The sequence below is a fragment of the Patagioenas fasciata genome, chromosome 2 (genome assembly GCF_037038585.1).
Source record: "Patagioenas fasciata isolate bPatFas1 chromosome 2, bPatFas1.hap1, whole genome shotgun sequence".
NCBI classification, from domain to species: Eukaryota; Metazoa; Chordata; class Aves; order Columbiformes; family Columbidae; genus Patagioenas; species Patagioenas fasciata.
The window spans coordinates 100,696,605-100,718,142 of record NC_092521.1 but is presented as its reverse complement, the minus strand read 5'-3'; the positions used below and the strand labels follow the sequence as shown (position 1 = coordinate 100,718,142).

At 44.3% G+C, this 21,538-nt stretch overlaps 1 long non-coding RNA gene across 4 annotated transcripts in view; it reads left to right on the top strand.

The window, feature by feature from the left end:
* LOC136097541 (uncharacterized) overlaps positions 1-12,240 on the top strand; it is a 30,200-nt gene extending 17,960 nt beyond the window's left edge. For all 4 annotated transcript variants that reach the window (XR_010650835.2, XR_011737633.1, XR_011737631.1 and 1 more), the window contains exon 3: positions 7,124-12,240. This is a non-coding gene — a long non-coding RNA (uncharacterized lncRNA). The remainder of the gene's footprint in view (positions 1-7,123) is intronic.
* The last annotated feature ends 9,298 nt before the right edge of the window (positions 12,241-21,538 follow it).

Below are 21,538 nucleotides of genomic sequence, written 5' to 3'. Positions count from 1 at the left end.
ACAGCTCTTCTCCATTGCATTCAGTACATCACTTCTGCTGCTGTTTTCAGTCTTTTCCACAAGATGCTGGGGAGGACAACCAGATGTATTAATTTCCTCTGTAATCACTGTTGCTTTGACATTCACCCAAGACCTCTTGCACCAGGATACCACCCTCTGATTACAGGACACATTACTGTTATATCCCCACCTGGACCATAAATACTCTCCAAAAACACTGCATGTCACTCCATGCTGTTTAGTTCCTGTGCCAGGGTTTGCGATGCAAAACACCAACAACCATAACCATAACATTTTGGCTTTGAAAGACTTTCAGTTTAAGAAAAACTCCACCCCACAACAGAGAGTGCCCTACAACCAAAGCTCCAATACAACCTGCCCCCTTAAGCCACTCTCTCATTCTTCTGCTGGTATATATTGAATTTTATTCCACAAGCTGATTCCTGTATAGCCCCTCCAACTAATCTGGGCAGACAACTTCATTAATCTTTACACAGCAGCCTGCTCAGTAACTGTCAAGTTGGAATACTGTTGGTCTTTGGAAAAGTCAGCTACTACTCAAAGGTCCCTAACAACCTGGATCACCTCTCTGAAAAGGAAGAGGGAATTTCCGCAGCATCTCGATGTATTGCTGTTGAATGTTAATTTACTTTGTGGCCTGAAAGGCATCTGGAAGCAGAATATGATTACTGAGAGGAGAGACCCTAATGCATTATATCCATCACTATTTGTTGCTGTGGTTACAGTTATTAAAGACCATAATAAGACACATTATACCAGATTAGAGGAAAAAAGAAACTAATGATCGCCCTATCATTTTCCTATCTTCTTCCACAAAAGAGTTCAGACTGGTTTGAAAATTAGTGTTATTAGACCTGACGTCAAAGGCAAGAAGCATTTTATCACTCAGCATTGTTATCAGTGATAGAGCATAGAAATAGTACAGCAAAGCTCAATGGGGAATAAAAAATAATTTCTTAAGAAAAAGAGTAGGGGCACTTTCATTCAATTCAAAACTTAGTTATTCCTATGCATAGAGTACCAGGTACGCACTGGCCAAAACCAACCTCAAATCTCTTTTAGCTGCTATTTGATGGGGAAGCAACATCAGGGACTCAGAAGTCCTATTGTCAAGCAACAAGAAGAAGAAAGTGGTTGACTGAAGAAAAACCTCTAGCATTTTGTATTCCCTAAAACATAATCCGTTTTTCCAGGTCATGACTGAGATGTGGCCTCTCCTCCCACACTCAGGCCCTCTAAAACAATGTCTCATGCAGCAAGGGTCTTCTACAATTTCTCTTTATTTCTATGTGCCACGATAGGACAAAATGAATTACAGGCTCATTCACTGTCAAGTTTGCATGTCTTCTTTCGCAGCTAACATTTACTTCAATCTTCTATATACATAGCTGTTTGACATAATTGTTCAGAGGTTTATTTTTCAGCCTGCCTAATACTCTTTCTGATGTCTCAGTGATATATAGAATAGAATTCCGTATTTAAGATTTGAAGCACTCATAAAACTGTGTTACTGATTAAAGTCTGCCAAGAAAGGCAGTTAAGGTAACATTTTGAACAAGATTCATCTTAGACTTTTATAGAAGACAGTAGCAACAACAGAAAAGCATGCAAGATTGGAGTGAAAAAGTGAGCCTTGAATAAAGGATACTGCTAAGATTTAGCAATAACCTTAAAGATTCGGTACAGCAGGAGAAAATAACCAGAGCATATAATGACCTGCCACACCCTCACCACCTGCCAGACACTATAGGAAGGAAAAGCAATCTCAGAAGACCCTGCTAATGGCTCTCCAGCCCTTCATACAGTCAATGCAACACAAAAATACAGAAAACAGGAGGTCCCCTGTACAAATATTTGTTCATAGGCATCCTCCTTTTTTGTGCTTTGCTGCTAGCCTCAGTATCTGTGGCAGGATGCAACCCTTCCCCCCACTCTCTCCCCCCCCCTCCTTCAATATGGAAGGAGTAGGCACATCTCCCTCTCTATTACTTGAGGGTAACAGCTTCTTTTGTTGGCACCTAGCTATTGATTATCGAAAATTGAATAATAACACCGCACCACTAACAGCTGCCGTCCCAAACATAGCCTCGTGGTGACTGTAATACAAGCAGCAGCCCACCCATGGATGGCTGCTTTAGATGTTAAAGATACGTTCTTCATGATTCCCCTAAGGGAAGAAGACAAGGCACAATTTGCTTTTACCTGGGAAGGGAAGCAATACACTTTTAATCAGCTTACTCAGGGGTACAAACACTCTCCTACTATTGCCCACAATGCCCTTGCTGCAGTCATTGACACTGTACAGGTACCGTCAGGCATTTGCATATATCAATATTTAGACGACATCTTAGTGGGCGGAGACAATAAGGAACAGGTGGGGCAAGTAGCAGAAACTCTTTGGAATTTATTAACACAGAACGGATTAGATATTCCACCGTCCAAGTGCCAGGGTCCCAGCCAGGAAGTTAAATTCCTAGGGGCTTGGTGGATAGGGGGAGCCATAGCAGTGCCTGATGATGTTCTGGCTACCATAGACAAGGGGCACACCCCAAACAGCAAAGCAGACTTGCAATGCCTGTTGGGTACATTAGGGTACTGGAGAAAACATATCCCAGGATTCTCAGTGATTGCCCGTCCCCTATATGACCTACTCCGAAAAAACAAGAAATGGAATTGGACTCTACAACATACAGAGGCCCTTAATGTTCTAAAAGATGAACTTAAAGCCTATCAGAAATTTGGCCCGCTACATCCACAAGACCCATTAAGAGTGGAATGGGGGTTTGCAGAACATGCCTCCTATTGCGCTATATTCCAAAGGGGGCCAATAGGGCCAGCTAGACCTTTGTTGTTCTCTTCCACCGCATTTAAGGGAGCTGAACAACGATATTCGGAGTGGGAAAAGGGGCTTCTCTCACTTACCTGAGCAGTTAAGGAGGCAGAGAAACTGTGTACATCACAGAAAGTTATTGTACAAGGCCCTTTCCCTCTGTTGAATTCAATCCTTAAAGGGTTACCCCCCCGAGGGGGTGGCACAGAACGCAACGGTACGAAAATGGTACGCCTATTTAGAGGGAGTTAGCCAATTGTTACTACTAAAGGAGGGTTCTGTAAAAGTTTCAAAACTTCAGCAACCTGTGAACGCTGATCAGGTCCTGTTGAGCCTGCCTTCTAAACGCTCTCCAATAAAAGAAGCACCTAAGCTAACTCAGGACTCAGACACACAAGGAGTCTGGTTCACTGATGCATCAGCCCATCGGGTAGGGACAAACTGGCAGTACAAGGCAGCAGCATTGGAGATTGCTACTGGAAAAAGAATAACAGAGGAGGGGGAAGGTAGTGCTCAAGTAGGAGAACTGCGTGCTCTCTTATTAGCAGCAGAAGGAGGAGCCTTCACGATTTACACTGATTCCTGTGCAACCTATAAGGGTGCCACTGAATGGATATGCCAATGGGAATCCAACCAGTGGGAAGTAAATTGCACCAGAGTGTGGAGAGCTGAAGATTGGCAAAGACTATTAGAGATAGGCAGGTCACGACCTTTGAGTGTGGGCTGGGTAAAAGGACATGCAAAGGATGGAACCCCCGCTGCCAAATGGAATCAGAAGCTGACTTTCTAGCCCAGATCAGGCTAGCTGAAAGCATACCAGAGGAGTGGGCACGGTTAGCTGAATGGTTACACCTTAAGCAAGGCCATTCTGGAAAAGCAGATCTTTATTACGAATGCCGATCCCGGGGTTGGCCAGTGTCCGCGGGAACATGTGAAGCAATTCTCACAGCCTGTCCACAATGTCGGATCAGACTTAAAGCTGATCACACAAATCAGGCCCCGGTCCTACATATCAGGCAGGGCAAGACTCTCTGGAGCATGTGGCAAGTTGACTATGTCGGGCCATTGAGACCCTCTAATGGAAAGAAATACATCCTGGTGGGGGTAGAGCACAGTTGCCACTCAATGGAAATAAGAGATAGAAAAGGCCACAGCTTGGGTGCAAGGACAGGGAAAGTGGGGAGAGGTGCTTCTTCAGGAGCTCCTTCAGGAACTTCAAAGAATAAAGGAAGTATTTTTTTTTCGATTATGCCTTGTTTCTACTGGCAGATATTATTTATCTACAGGGCTCTAGGGAAGTGACATTAATAAATCCACCCCCTACTGAGAAGTTATCGCCATACAGAGAAAATGAAGGACTTTGGTGGGGGGGAGGGAAATAAATCTTACACTTTCTTTGTTTCTTTTTCCTATGACACCTCTGTAACAGAGGCTGGCAGCATACTGTGTGCTGTACCCATCCAGCAGCACTAACCTGTCCTTTCCTGGCAACCTCGGTACATATCCCAGCGGCTCACAGTCCCGAGGGCAACAAAAAGAGCAATGCAATTAAGCATCATTTGCTGCTTGGGCGTTCTTTTGAAGAGAGTGAGTGTTTTCTTTGAGTCATTGACACTAAACATTTGGTACATTTTATTTTTGAACATAGCTCAGTGAAACAAAAGAAACTGCTGAAGCAGAAAAAATAAAATCACATGCACATTACTTCCACAGTGCTACTAATTGTTTCCAAATGACAAGTCAAAACATCTCTGATTTTGTTGTTAGGAGATTAATTTGGACAGCTGAAAAAGTTACTCCAACCCTTTAGATACTACCCCTGCAATCTGAGTGCAAGATCATTTTATCCACGTAAATCTTATTTGCATACACAAACAATGTTAATGTTGCTTCAGTCAGTATTTGTTCTTCTCCAGATCACCACAAGATGGGGATTTCTGTTTGTTGGTAATGCAGCACTCATCACACTTGAGGAGAGATGTGTCAGGCTAAACACTTTAGACCCTTGTCCAAATCAGAACCCACGTAGCAAGGTGGGCAGGTTGGCGGACATTGCAGGAGTACAACATAATCCTGCTGGTAGTCCTGCCAGAATGATTGATTACTAATACTTTCAAAAAACCCACAAACAGGTGTTGTATTTCAAGTCCTTAAAGACTGTAACTCAGTGCTTCTGTTGTTTCTGTGGTAACAAAATAGTATTAATAATATAATTTAATGGCTAAACAACAGCAGCACTCCAGCTAGTGTGCTAGCCATGTGCTCATTAGCTAGAAATCATGATGTACCAAAAGCTCATTTGAATTGGGGCAATCATTTAAAAAATATTATTCTAGCTTCAAGTCACAACATATGATTAATGATCCAGTTGCAGGACTACATCTGATGGTGAAGATTTTCTTATTCCTCATTAGAAAAAAGGTGATCAATCCCATCGGTTTTATAACACTGTATCAGATCTGGCTGGGACAGAGTGAATTTTCTTCATAGCACTTTGTATGGTGCTGTGTTTTAGATTAGTGACCAAAACAAGGTTGATAACACATTTTAGCTGTGGCTGAAAGCGCTTGCACAGCATTGGGGGCCTCTGTTTCTCACTCTGCCCCCGCTCAGCGAATAGTTTGGGGGCGTTGCAAGAGGTTAGGAGGGGACATGACCAGACAGGTAACCCAAACTGATCGAAGAGATATTCTGTGCCATATAACATCACACTCAGCAATAAAAAGGGAGAGGAGGGGATTTTAGGGGGATTAACTATCTTTTGGTCACGAACTGGCTGAGCAACAGTCTACTTGTGGGAGGTGGTGAGTGATTGCCTTTGCATGACTTTTGCTTGCTTTGTCTCTTCTTCCACTTACCTTTTGCTTATTAAACGATTTAAATCTTGATGTACAAGTTTCCTTGCTTTTACTCTTCCTTTCCTCTCCCCCCATCCCATTGGGGGTCAGAGAAAGCAAACAAGCAGCTGTGTGGTGCTTCACTGCCTTCCAGGGTTAAACCACAACAAAGATGAAAAGCTAACTGAGTCAGAAAAGGTTAAACAGTGTGACTCATAAAAATTTTTGCCAACATACTCATAACACACACCCACCTCACCCCAACACACACACAGCTGTGTTTTTGGGTTTGGCATTTAGGCAGAAACCCCAATTCACACAATACCCCATGAGAAAATCCTTGTCTGCATTTTGAGAAGACCCCCAAAGGCCTCCTCTAGTCATGGCAGGGCTGACAGCAGCTCAGCTGGATCTAGATCCTCAATATTAGAGATACAAGAAACAGTACAATGCAGTACAAGTGCAGTCAGGCAAAACACTGGATGCAGAAAACGTTTCTGCCAGTGCCATTCTGAAGATGCAATACTCACGTAGGAGAGCCTGTATATAGGTGCAAAGGACTCCAAAATGCCCATTCTCCTTGAGCACAGAATCTAGAGTCATCTGTTCATGCCCACAGTCAGTACTCAGGCCCCCACCAAGTTTTAGGACAGCCCAAACATTGCCAGTTACTTCAGGTCCCTGCATGGGCTGTTTGCAGAGTTCCTGCTCTGTATGCATGTCTGCAATACCATAAATCATTTTTGATGAATAGGACCATTTCTCAGTCAGCAATAAGCTGCATGCAAAAAGGCATACGTGAACATTTAGAGGAGTCACTTAGGGTTTGTTCATCTAACACTCCATAGGCATCAGGCTCAAAACACTGACCCCGCTGAATTTATGAGGTAAAGTCCTGACAGTTTCAATTAAGCCTGAATCCCACCCCAACACAGCTCAGAGCCATCATGTGGGCTCCAGCAGACAAGCAACATTTATCACCTCCAGCTCTTCTGTTTTGCTGGAGATTAACACCAGGAGAAAAAGAGGCAACAAGAGCAATAGTGCAACAATTTTTTCAGCTACCCCAGGTTCACAAGGCTATTTTACTGGGCTGTGCTATGGAGCCTCAAAGCTGCAGGAGCTGAGGAGGAGGCACTTGTTTGCTGCTGTTGCTGTGATGAAGACCTCCAGCAGAAGGGAGACAAGAGCTACAGCCAGTGACACCTTCCACCATGGCTGCCTAATCCAACAGACTCCTGAGAGGCAGGTGCCTTTCAAGATGGAAGAGAAGGCAGCACCCACCAAGACACTAAAACTGAAAGAGAAATACTTAAAGGCTGTATATGCTTGGATCTATCAAAATCAAGATGGTCAGGATAGGGAAAAAAGGAAAAAAAAAAACAAAAGACAATGCCATAAGATCAATTCTACCTTTTTTTTTGTTTCTTTTCAGGAGCCCTGGTCTGCACAAAAACACTACTTCGAGGTTGTGTTCAGCCCGACCAAAATAAAAACCCTCTTGTTGACTTTAATCAAGCTCCAGTGCCCTTTTGCCTTCTGAAAAAGAAAAGGCAAGAAAAACAAACAAATAAGAAAAAAACCCCCGAAACCAACAACAACAACAAACACAGGAAAAAAACAACAACAAAAAACCAACCAACCAAACAACAAAAAACAAACCACAAACAAAAAGCTAAATCATGGTGGACACACTTTGGCTTTGTTTGAATGTTAAAGTCTACAGATAGCTGCACACAGACACCATAAACCTACCACAGAATCTGACACCACTGGCAGATGTTGTACCAAACGGCCCCAGAAAAGGAAGGGGCAGGGATTATCAGGGAAATCGGTTTTGCATGGAAATGGACATTTATAATTTACCTCCTGATACACACAAGCTTCCTCTAGAGAGACTGGAGTTCAGCCTGTGAGTGCTGGTTGATCTCTGTCAGTATTTCTTTTGGGAATACTGAGAAAATGGAAAAATTATTCTCTTCTTGAAAAGCTGCTCATGGACATGAGAAATTTTCAGTGCAAATCTAACTTTATTTTCCAGTTCCCTAAAGGCATTTTGTTCTGAAGGTTTTGCCATCAACTTTAAAACCATACTTCAAATAGAGTCAATAAAATTAGATTAAAACAGAAGATTTTAGTCTGTTGTGATAACAGACTGCACACCTGCAAATCAAGATCGAAGAACTCTCACTAGGACTAATATAGAAAACTGAAGCAGTGCCATACATCAGATTTACTTTTCATCTTGCACTAGCAATGCTTACATTTTCAGAATTCTGTCTTGAATTTAATTTCACTTCATCAAAGCAGGATGCTAACCTATAGACGGAGTTTTACCATGAACACTAATAAGGAAGCATTTGAGAAGGGCGAGTGTTTAAGCCCCTCATACAAGTGTACATATATATGTCTAAGGCACAAGAGACTGCTAGGCTCTGCAGGTGATAGTTTTGTACAGTCCACAATTTGTAAATGAGAGAAATATCTGTTAGTTTCAGGGGGGAAAAAAAAATCATTTAATTACTGTCATTAAGAATAAAATTCAGTTTCTCTTCTGGCCAGCTCAATGCTGATGCAATGATCTGGTCCTCAAGGAATCAAAAGAGTCTTATGGTGGCAAGCAAGAAAATTTCACCCTCCCACAGAGGCAACAGGAGCCAGATTCTCACCTCTGTTCCAGGAAAATATTACAAAATACTACTAATGAGGAATTCCTCTTTTATAGAGCCATAGCATGTCCAACAGCACAACGGTGGTCAGCCTTCAAGGCTACATCTACAGGGTCAGATGGAACAGGGCCACAAACAGGTGTCTGATCCTGAGGCCAAACAGCACAGGCTGGCCTGTCTGATCTACTATAGGACCCAGTGGCCCCAAAGGACACCTGTGAAGAGATCCAAACCCGGGTCAGTCTGGTGAGAACAGTCCCTCGTGTGCCACCACCCCACCACATCCAGACACTCACACAAACCAGCAGCACACGAGGGAACGACTCAGAAGAATGAGAGAGCAGCGTTCAAGCTCATTCATTTAGCAGCAGAAGTATAGTCTGAGAGTACCTGTGGGCTTTACACAAGAAAGTACAGCACTGAGCAAGCCCTGAATGGTGAATTAGATACCGCACATTGATGTTGTTGTGGCTGTAGAGGTCACATGTCAAAAACAAAGCCTCCAAATGGGATGGATCCCATGGCCTTTGCAAAATGAGCATGCCCAGTAGTTTTGATTCTCCTCTAGTTAAACGGAACAGCCCAAAAGAGGTATCAGAAACCAAGATCTTATATGAAGGGTAAACAAGAACAACACATGATGAAACACGCCATTGTATCCAGGAATCAGGAAAAGCCTAGGAGGGAAGCAAATAGAGGAAGGACTCAGCTTTATGTTGTATTAGCAAGGATAGAAAATCTGCAGTTGTTTGTCACACTGTATGTATTCACACTTACAGTTAATAATAACTATCAGGTTCCCTTCAAGACCTGCTGCAATAAAATGAGTGCTTAATTATAGCTCAGAACAATAATCTTTAGTCATGCTTCACTTTTTAAAAATCCCAGTGTCAGACTTTTGTGTAATTATGCCCTCGATAAGCAAATGTGCGTCACAAGAGTTGCCAGCCAGCTACAAAAAAAGCAGGTTTCTCTCCATGGCAGCAAGACCAGCATCCAACAGGCTTTTCTCACCTGCAAGAAACTAGTTTGAAAACAGATCGCAAAACTGAAACAAAACAGGACAGGCCATATTTACTCTGGAAGCAGACCTAAATTTTCACTTAGAAAAATGCAGAGGTACAAACATTGTTTTTATGATTACACTAGACAGACACAGTCTATGGACCTGCCTGCTCTCAAAACCTTTGTCAGAATTAGGCTACATTTCCTGTTGCAGGAACTCAATGTACATTAGCTTGGAGCTGCTGCAGCTTGGATTGCTATACACTATGTATTAAACCAGCCAGGTCTTTTCATGATCCTTGGGCATGGGAGGAAGCACTTGAGTATCAACAAACCATGAATGGAACTCTGCGCACAGATAATGAACCAAATGCTATTTGCACATTTAATAGAGTGAAACACTCTTGTATTTGTTGTTTTGGCTCACTACCAGAAAAAATAATATACAACCATCACAATTACATTGGCATGGATTTTGTTATTAATTTCCTCTAGGTTCTTAAATTATAGAAATAAATTCAAACATGTAATTATACTTTGATGCCTGCAAACCTTGCCAATGGAGACCTGAGTCAGCGTTGTGGTATTGCACAGAACAACTAAAAAAAACTCAGGAAAAAGGTAAATAATACACAAAATATGCAATTAAAGCATCTGCCGCCCTCACAGCTCAACCTTAATTCCACACCGCCATACGCTGAAAATGGTCACTGGGAGTGCCTGTGTAGCATCTGCAAGCTTGAATTCACCACCAAGAAGAAAAAAGTCTTTTATTTTATGAAATAAGGCATTGGAATTATTGCCCATGAACATTCAATAGACATCCATCATTGCCTGTTTCTGCTCAGTGCTTAGCAAGAACCTCAAGAGCATTTCCACTGCAGGCCAGGGGCACCAAGCCACCCATGTGCAGATCTGCCATAATGTCCCAAATTCTGTGGCAGGCCCTATGCAGCATTTTAATAAGACAAGGGAGAACTCATTTCTGTACCTGTCTACCACAAATCTTGGCCAAGTTGCCTAAGTCCTGGGGCCGAGGACACGCACTTCTGCTACAGTCCAGCTGCAGATGGTAGCTCCTTGAGGCATAGTATCTCATCCCCTTTAAGCTAGGTGCTATACTTTGATCTCCTCATCCATCAAACAGGCATAATGACTTCTAATTTCCTTGGAAACTCTTCCAAGAACTAGTTATTGCTTAAAACTAGCATATATGCTCTTATATAGACCACAGGAAAATGAATTTCATTGCTTAAAACACTACTTGGGACCAAAGCAAGGTCACAACTGCAGCACAGGACCACATGGCAGGCAGGTAAACCTGCTGTGCCAGGTTGTGTCACCCAGCATAGACCACCTTCCCCTCCACCCCATCCTGCCCCCATGGCAAGCAGTTTCCAAGAACTGTGTCTAGAGAATAGGAGAGAAAGAAAAAGATGCCATGAAACATGGAAATAGCATCCTGAACTACTGTTGGGACCTGGGAATAATCTCTTCTGGCAATATCTGGTCATCCCAACTGAAGACACATCTATGCCACGTGGCCTAAGCCAAGCAGCACACATGGTGTGAGACCACGTCCTGTTCTGATTGCCAGCCCGCACCCAATTGGATACAGCTGTATTTGGGTAGCATAGTACCCAGCGTAATCAGTCCAGCCTAAGATAATGAACCAAGCATGCTTGGTTCTGGAGTTGTTACTGCACACAGAGCCAGCTCAAGCCTCAAAAGGCAGACTTCCCTTGAACAATATTTATCCACATGCTCCAAACTATCCAAGCAAGGTGATGCCAAGACTTTTAATAGGATTCATAATGCAGCTATTTTCAGATCTTAGTGCTAAGCTAGAGATCTGCATTTTCCAAAACATTATTTAAAAAAAGAAGAGATGACCTGGGACTGTGAAGCCTGGAGAAGAGAAGGCTCAGGAGGATCTCATTTTTGTATATAAATACCTGAATGGAGGGTGCAAAGATGACAGAGCCAGGCACTTTTCAGTGGTGCCCAGGTGCAGGGCAAGGGACACACACTGAAACACAGGATGTTCCCTTGGAACATCAGGAAACACTTTTTCACTGTGAGGGTGATCAAGTGCTGGCACAGGTTGCCCCAGGAAGCTGTGGAGTCTCCATCCTTGGAGACATTCAAAAGCCATCTGGACCACCTAGGTGACCCTGCCTGAGCAGGTGAACTGGACAGGATGACCACCAGAGGTGTCTTCTAACCTCAAACACTCTATTATTCTGAACAATACCTGGACAGGTACAATCCCCATACCTGGGGTACAAGAAACAACGGCACACAGGTTTGTCCAATTGCTGTTAAAGGCAGTACTTGGGCTGCCTGTGGTGTTCAGAGTTGTGCCCTAGAGTGGTTTGTGTATTGCGACTGCTAAATTATGAGGCCTGTCCAAAAGGTCTGCAAAGGATGAGGACCAACCCAGAGGTCTTTAGAAGACCTGAAAATCCCTGGACTATGATTTCCACCTCCTCTACTGGAAGGCATTCAGTGTTTCTTTTTTTATCCCCAGTCTTCACTACTAGGAAAATAAGTACATTGACAAAAATTTCAAGTATCAGGGGATTTTTAAATGAGACACTGGGAAGAACTGGAAGAATTTCATATTTAAACACAAAACTTATCTATTTAAATTCTGCCTTTTAGACCACGTGCTTTCTCAAACTCTGATTCTAACCACAACCTTTTCTACCATCAAGAAAAAATGCAAGCTTCCTGCTAAGCACTGTTATCTCATCTATAAGCTTGTCAAACATGTTGTTATACATAAATGATGAATCTAACAAACTACTGTCAGTGTGCACTTTCTATGCTCAAAAGGGTAATAAAGTCTTGTACTGCTGTGTTGATTATTCCATTAGCTGAAATATCAGGAGTCTGAGCTTTGGACCAGAAGGCTGTGGGCACACCAACCATTGACTAAATGGTATGTTTTCTTAAAATCCCTTATTAGCACTTTGGCAACATGCCCCTGCTATTCTGAGAGCCAGATATCACCACCTTGAAATAATGTCAGCCATTTAGCTTTTCACAGCAATACCTCAGCCACAAGCAAAAACACCTTCAGATCAAATCAATATTATACTGGATTCACTCTTTTTCAGCTAGTTAAGATGCACTGGATTCTGATCTTTCATATTTCATAGCTGTAATGACATTACTAGCCAGTAATTAGCAAGTTTTATCAGCACTGCATGCTCTTAGCCTGAAACAGTCCCCAAGAGCTCAATTCAGAGACATATATCTCATTTGTTTAACACAAATTTAGCCTCCTAAATTATTCCTTTTTTCCATAAAGAGCCAGCACTAGAGCCCTGAGGCACCATCTGTAATTAATATATATGTATTTTTAACTATTTTTGTATGTATACATAGCCAGAAGTTAGACACTTTCTGTAGATTTGCATTCATTATATAATAAGATACAGTCCTGAATGTCTTAGAAACTGGTCATGAATGAAGATGGCAGAGAAGTAGACAAAAACAGAAAACTAGAAATAAAATCCATGGAAAGAACATAGCATGTAAAGAATGGCAAAGTGCTTTCCGTTAACAGAGGAAGGGCTTCAAAGTTCTCAACTCAAAGAATGCTCTTTCCCTACAAGTCAAATTAAAACCTCCAGGTATTTTTGATGATCTTAGGAAATTGTTTTGTATTCTTACACTTGCAGCTGAAATCCCCCAGAAGTCAAAGTACCCTGCCACCTCCAACACATCTCTCCTCTCCCCTCTCGTTTTCTCTGTGTTATTGGATGTAAATCACTCCTTGGGCCGGTGGAGATAATAATGCAGCTAACAAATAGGGTCACAGAGCCCAGTGGATTAAAAAATTATGTTTAAACTATTTCCTACCTACTTATAGTTGGCCTTTAGGCCCTTAAGGACTTTGAAGTGATGTCCGTTGTTCTAATGTACATATGCACAACTTTAGCTTAATAATGTGTCCCACAGATTAGATGAAATGTTTTATGGATTAAAAAACATATATTGGAAAAAGTATCCAGAACTAATATATCACATTTCAACCTGAGACTAACCACAGATAACAGACTCCCCAGAACACTAGCGTTTCTACATAGCCTGTTTCATTAATCTGGCAGAAAGCTCTGTCATTGATGCAGTCCCACACTGCAGAAACAACAGGAGACTAACCAGAACATCACAAGCAACTGTGCTCTCCAACTGGAAGGACTGGGGCTGTTTGGCACCTGGGCAGAGAAACAAAGCAGCTCACCAAGTCCTCTCACCCTTCATCCTCATCACAAATAACATGTTGGGTTCTCATCGTTTTAAGGAGAAGATGGGGGATGTAACATTGGTGGTTGGACATGAAAGAGCAATTTAACATCTGAGGGCTCTACAAAGGATGGTTAGGTTGCCAGGAGACAACATGGGATGTTTGTTTGCATGCTGGTCATGGAAAAGAGCAGTCCTGCCTCAGGAGGTCTTTTCAGGTCCTTCAGTTGAGCACTGGGAAAGGGCTTGGAAGGTATCAGAGAACCCAGTGACTGGAGTTTGGGTTAACAGAAACAGCAGGGAAATCAGTGGGGAAAGGCTGGAGGTCAGGCAGTCACTGATAATGAGATTCGAGTCAGTTTCTGCAGTTAAAAAATTGCTGTGCTTGAAAAGAGAAAAAATAAAATAATTAATTCATAAGTTTTTAGCACTAATTAATAAACGAGGCCTTGACTCTTTTCCTGCACTTCTCTCATGTGATCAGAAGTGGCTGGTAACTCGTATGATACGGACAGACTGGTGCACTCTATAAACCTTTTTCCTCTACTGTCTGAGGCCTTTTGATCAGAACATCATTAGAGATAAATTAAGGTTTTATTAATTTATGCCTTCGGTCTCATTCCCATACCATACTCTAAACAGATACAGTCCCCCTGCAATCACAGCATCATAATGCAATCACGTGATATGCAAATGTTGCATTATCCTACTGTGACTTAAAGACTAGGCCTTAAGATCAATAAAGCCATTGGAAGCCACTTTGCAAACTGCAATTGGAATGTTTTGCTCTTAGGTGGATGAAAATTCATCCTGAAATGCCATGGGTACCAGCATGTGGCTTTTCAATTTTATAAACATTTAATATTCTGTGATATAAAATGTTTGAAAGCAGAAAGGCCACGTGCTGGTACTTGTAGCATTTCTGGATGAATGGTGTCAGGCCCTTTCCTGGACGTAAGTGATGGGCACTGAGCGAAACAGCAGATTGCATTTGCTGCCGTCCCTGTATTCATGCCCACCAGAGCTCAGGAAACTGCCAGGTGAGTCCTTGAAGGAACGGTGTCTCCAAGAGCTCCCACAAGAGCACTGCACCTCTGCCCCACTGGTGATTCAAGCCCAGACTAAGTCTGAGCCTCTTAAGTTGGATGCAAGCAAAACCCAGTCAAGTCAAATAGCTCCTGACTGTCTTCTGGTCTCCTCCACTGAAACTGGATCACAGAATCACAGAATCACAGAATGTTAGGGATTGGAAGGGACCTCGAAAGATCATCCAGTCTAATCCCACTGCCGGAGCAGGAACACCTAGATGAGGTTACACAGGAAGGTGTCCAGGCAGGTCTTGAATGCCTTCAGAGTTGGAGACTCCACAGATCAATCTCAAAACCCATTATTGTGTTTAATTGTTTAATTTTGCTGTCAGTGCAAGGCATCAGTCCTAAATTTAATTACACAGGTTACAACGTAAGCAAGGAAATCTCTTGCCTACTAAATTTGACACTGCTCAGCTAATAAATATGTATGTTCCTGGCATAAACAATAATACCTTAAAATATACTACAAATGAGTGTAACAAAAGAAATGGCAATATCATTGCTCAGAATAACCATCTTGAGAAATATTTAGATCTTGAATGTGTGGCTAAGCAACACCAAACTCTCTGTGAACTTAAATATTCATTTGGAAGTATCAGCAGCAGACCACTGCCTCGAGGCTTAGCACTCAACTGAAATGACTGCAATACTTGTCATGCACTTTAGCAAGATTTTAAAGTATTTGAAGTCTACAAGCCATGAACCACTCAGAGGAGGGAAAAAAAAGTGCTGCATGCTCTAAAATCTATTTTAATGCCAAATTAATTCCTTCAACTCAAATTCCAGGTAAATGGCATCTCGACCCTGCTGTGAAGAAGAAAAATAGGTTGCATATTCTGCTGTATGTTCTCTTTTCTCCTGTACAGTGAAGTGTTAGAAGGCATAGTCAGATAAATCCTAATGGCAAATCATTAGTGTCAACCACTATCATTCCATCTCTTTCAAGGGATGATGACACTTCAGAATCTGGCCATATTCTACTGATTTTTTGACAAATTTGGATGTTGGTATTAAAAGGTTGATCAGACATCAAGTGCCTTGCACTGAAGACATAACTGCAGGGTTTGAAGTGAAAACACCAATGAGTTAGTAATATGAAAAATTTATGGGACATAAAAACAGTTGCTCCAACTCATATAATGTCATAAATAGGAGATAATCAAACAGGAAGAAAGTTGGAACAGTATGAAAGGAAAAGGTCACCATGGTCATCAAACCTTCTCATGAGAGAGCCTACCCTTCTGTGAGGAGCCACACTTTGCATTTAGTTAGATCAGTACCTTTAAGCTTTGTTAGATCATTGATTGCAAATGTTACTGTATGTGTGGTCTAAAGAGTAGATACAACAAAAGAGAGCTACAAAGCAAGTCTCATAAAACAAACACACCTACCACCTAATGTAACGTATATATGTATGTATATGTACAGGAGAAAGCTGATGCTAAGCAGCACAATAAGCAGGTTATTCACTTCCCTGACCGTGTAACTTTCTTCTCATATGAGCTTGCTTCCCTGCCTTCCTTTACAACATATTCAAGATTTTTTAACCAATGCAGCATCCAGACGTCTTTTTATTACTCCTGACTGAATAAAACACACCAATCACTTTGTATTACCCAAAATGTGATGCACTGTTTTGAAACTGAAGTACAGCTATGGGAAAAGTTTTCCACAGACACACACAGCAAGTTTTCCACACACACACACACAAATCTTTGGCTGAGGAAGTTTTCCACACACACACACACAAAAAAAAAAAACCAAAAAAAAAAAAAAAAACCCAACAAACAAAAAAAAACCCCAAACAAACAAACAACAAAAAAAAAAGAAAAAGACAACAAAAAAAAAAGTTTTCCACACACACACACAAGTCTTTGGCTGAGGAAGTTTCGACACAGTGGGAACAATTTCAAACTGCCAGCATCCCGGGAAGAAACTCCTAACACTTACCAAGCTCTTTCCCCCGCTAAACTCTACCCAGGTTACTGCATAAGAAACCTGGAAGGGTGTTTCCAAAAGGTGGACCCAGTTTGAAGTCACTACATCTCTGCAACCACAAACTATCAACTATCCTCTCTATGTCGTCCATACAGCAGGTGAAGGGTATACTGTGCATTTATAAAAAGCTTACTAAAACCTGATAAATCATTAAACCACTTGTAATTTTTTGTGTAGTTGTAACATATTTGGCCCATCTTTTCGAAACGCTCTCTAACTTCCAGCGACCTCCTTCCCCCCAAAAAAACAGCCCCCTCCCCACATCGCACCGCTGGAGCAAACAGCGCTCTGCCTCCGAACAAGCCCCCTCCGCTTCCTCGCTGGGCGGGGGGCAAGATGGCCGAGGGTGGGCTCTTCCCCTCCACACCCCGGGGCACCCCCTGCCCTTCCCCTTCCCCTCGGGGCTGTGCCGCCCGCCGCCGCTTGGGCGAGCCCCGCGCCGAGGAAGCGGCGGGGGCGGCCGGGTGCCGGCGGCGGCTGCGGGGGGCCCCGGCGGTCCCGCCTCCCCTCGCTGACACTCACGGGCGCCGGGGCTGCGGGTGGGTGCCGGGGGCTCCGCGGGGCCGCCCGCTTCCTCCGCCTCCTCCTCCTCTTCTTCCTCCGCCTCCGCCTCCTCCTCCCCGCGGGGCCTCAGCACCGCGGACAGCGGCGGCGGGGCCCGGACAGCAGCGGCGGGGGGCGGCTCGGTGCCCACCCGCACCAGGGCGCGCCGCGGCCGGCCCAGCGCCGAGCTCACGGAGCCCACGGCCGCCCCGCGCCGCCCGCTGCGCCCCGCCGGTCCCGCCTCTGCGCGGGCAGCGGCCCCCGGCACGGCCCGAGCGCCGCTCCCCTGGCCCCACCTCCCCACACGGAAGAAAAGCTCCCGCTCCGGGCGCGGCCGAGCCCCGCCCCGCCTCACCGGGACGTTGTGTTTCTTCCCCCGCCCCACGCAAAGAGTGTGGGGAGACAGGAGGGGAAGGACCCACCCCGAGTACCCCCAGACCGGCGCGCCCTCCTCCACCCTCCCCGGAGAGCCCCGTCCAACCCACAGGTGTCGGCTGCGGTGCGTGAGCGCCATTGGCACCAGGGAGTTCACGGCACCGTTTCAAAAGACACATTCATGCTGCTCTTCATTTTCTTCATAATGGAGCGGAAGTAAATCCAACACTTTTTGCCCTTTCTTAATGTCCTTATTTGTCGTTCAGCATTGTCTCCTGGGACCAGTCAGAGGGTTCTCTGCTCGCAGACGGAGAGGCAGCACGGTGGTATCCAGTGGACTCAGCACTGTGCGCTCTGCTCTAGCCGACCCTGCCTTTCGCAGGGGGCTTGGGCTGAATGATCTCCAGAGACACCTTCCAACCTCAACTGCTCTGTGCTATTAGACATTACAATACCATGTACCATGCTATATTGATAGCTTGTAGCTGCAGAGTGTAGCACTATAGGTAGAGTCACCAACTATAACAGCATCACTTGCAGAGGTCTTGTACAATCCAGATGCAGCTCTGCGCTGCTGGAGACTTCTATAGTGGAGTTTAATCTCATATCCGTAAAACAGATATCGTAAAACTTTACCAGGGCACTTCAGTACCATCCTAACTGTGATAGATATTTCCTTAGATGTTTAAAACAACAGTAGAACATAGATACGCTTCCCTGAGCATATTGTCCCTGTTTCTGCACCTAACGGCTCAGCAGTACTGACTAGCAACACAAAAGTAACCGGCTGCATTCCTACCAAGAACAGAAGTCAGATAATTGCAACCTCAAGTCCCAGGCTTGTCTGGAAAGAATGTGCCCCTTTCCCAAGCAGTTCTGTGCCTCAGAGCTGACTGCCGCCAGCTGCTCTGCTCTCCTGTTACAGCGAGATCCCAAAGCAACTCGACACTGACGCAATAAACTGCAAATGGGAATTTCTTTGCTAGGGCGGTCTGCCTCTTCTGGATGAAAACAGTGCCACTACTGCATCGGAAAGCAAGAAAACAATGGCACACGCAGCCTGTTCTTTTTAACCCTCTGCAACCGTTCCACTAACTTTTTTTTTTTTTTGTCTCAGTGTCTCTACCTGTATTTTCTTCTTGATTCTACTTGCAGAGAAGACAGTTTCAGCACAAAGCAGCATTTCAGGGAGAGAACATGTCTTGCTCTCTGGGGATGTTGCTTGATCAGGAAGAACTTTCGATAACCACAAGAAGGAAATGGAAATCAAATGTATCAGCTTTTCCTTTAGAACAGCCCTACCTCCCATTTTCCTAAGTTTTGGTGTGTGGTAAAGGACAATTTGTTTCATGTAAACAATAGTTTTTAAAAATATAAGACTTTCAAATTGAATGAGTAAAAGTATTAATGACATGCAGCATTGTAGAGTTACGCAATACAGGCACAAAATCTTAAGAAATGCAAGAATTTAACTTGCAGCCCAACACGAAACTAAATTGCACACATGCATTGTCATTCCATCTTTAATGGTATGATCCTATGCATGCTTTTTTTTTTTTCCTCATAGCATTACCAGCCAGATCTAAATACAGCGTTTCCACACAGTCTCTTCAGACAGCTACAGACACCTACTACACAGGCCCTGCACACACAGCCTAAAGAAAAACGTACCATTTGTTCCTGAGCTGGGCTATCTCTAGATTTTCAGGGGGTACATGACAAATAGTCAGTTTTGGTGAATCATCAGCTAAAAGCTGCCTTACAGTCACAATGGCAATGTAATAGCAGGTGCAGTTCTCACAGAGTTAAGGACTTAGGGTCAATTATTTTTCCAAAATGCAAACCAGATGAAACAGAAGTCTGCCACAAGACGAGAGCTGAGTTCTGTTTCTAGCTCTGCCTGAAATGATCTTCTGTCACTGTAGTTCAGCCTAAATGAAAATGAGGCGATCAGATCACTGACTTCCTCATAATTTTTTAACTCCCAGTCAGATTTGTCTGAATGTAAAATGATAAAGTGCTCAAAGATGCAAAGCTAATGCAAGTTTCGTGAAAAGATTTGTGAGAATAAGTGACCAGATCTCCTCATCACTGTGGGAAAGACTGCAGGGTTAATTTATTTCTTACCAGGCATTGGCTTGTCAATTCAAGTCCCAAATTGTCAGGAAATGAGGTTCCATGAGTTCACGGCACAGTTAACATGAGGGATATCTGCCTTCCTTCACAGAATCACAGAATCACAGAATGTCAGGGATTGGAAGGGACCTCGAAAGATCATCCAGTCCAATCCCCCTGCCAAAGCAGAACACCTAGATAGGGCTACACAGGAAGGTGTCCAGACAGGTTTTGAATGACTCCAGAGAAGGAGACTCCACAACCTCCCTGGGCAGCCTGTTCCAGTGCTCTGTCACCCTCACTGAGAAGAAGTTTCTTCTCATATTCAAGTGGAACCTCGTGTGTCCCAGGTTGTACCCGTTGCCCTTGTCTTATCATTGGTTGTCACTGAGAAGAGCCTGGCTCCATCCTCGTGACACTCACCCTTTATATATCTGTAAACATTTATGAGGTCGCCCCTCAGTCTCCTCTTCTCCAAACTAAAGAGACCCAGCTCCCTCAGCCTTTCCTTGTAACAGAGATGCTCCACTCCCTTAACCATCTTTGTTGCCCTGCGCTGGACTCTCTCCAGCAGTTCCCTGTTGTATGGGGATATAGCGGAAGATTTGGCGAGGAGGTTAGTTAAATGTAAATGTGCTCAAGTGACTTGCACCTGTCTGTAGAAAAAGCACATACATCACACTAATTCTTTTACTGACCTTGTGTGCTGGACGGGTAGAACCTCTGTGTTAGGTAACATAGGCCTGTGAGAAGCTCTAGGCACCTTATCACTATGTCTGAGATTCCTGCTTTGTTGTGAGAAAGAGCGGGAGGCTGCGCCTGCCTGAAGCCTTGGAATACAGGGGAGCTCAGCAGGCCCAGCGATCTTCCAGCAGGGCTGAACTGACCAGCGCCTGTGTCCCCGCCTGTGTCACCTCTGCCTGGGAGCTCAGGTGTGGCTTCGGAGATCCCTCAGTAGAGAGATTACTAAAATAAAACTTGCTCTTTACAATGCATCAGTGGCCTCTGGTTCATCTTGCAACGTGCCTGCGTATGTGTACACACCTGTCCTTCTTGAACTGAGGAGCCCAGAACTGGACACAGTATTCCAGGTGCGGTCTCACCAGGGCAGAGTAGAGGGGAAGGAGAACCTCTATCGACCTGCTAACCACCCCACTCTTAATGCACCCCAGGATGCCATTGGCTTTCCTGGTGACAAGGTTCAGCCGCCAGGGCTGTTCCCTGCCTGAGAGCACAAACATTTGCCTGCCGAGAAGTGCCAACTGCAACGGGATGCCCTTTCCCTCCACCAGATGGCAAGAGTGTAGCAAAAACCAGTAACTTTTCAGTTCTTGTGAAGGAGGACAGGGAGAGATCAGCCAATAGGGCAAAGCACTGACTATGCAAATGCTATTTGATTTTTGGAAGATAAGCAGGGCTGCTGCGGGCGGGGCTTCACACGTGGGGCTCTGTCACCCGAGTGTCACAATGCCAGCACGCAGCAACACAGAGCTCACAATGCCCTGGGCAGGATCAAAAGGAGCAGCCGGGTCCCGCGTCCACTGCCAGAGCTGGCCCGGGGGCAGCCCCAACACATCCCGGAGGAAGCACTTGAGGAGCTGGTGGCATCACAGGGCAGGGGCTGAGGGAGGAAGAGCTTGCGTGAGGCTGCTGGAGGTTCTCCACTGTAAGACAATCTGCTGCCAGGGCCACCTTCCAAACTCATCTGATGGCTGGAAATCCTTTTCAGCTGGATAGCAGTGGAGAGACCAAGAAAATTTCTTCTGGAGGAGCACTGCAGAGCTCACCATCTTCATCCCC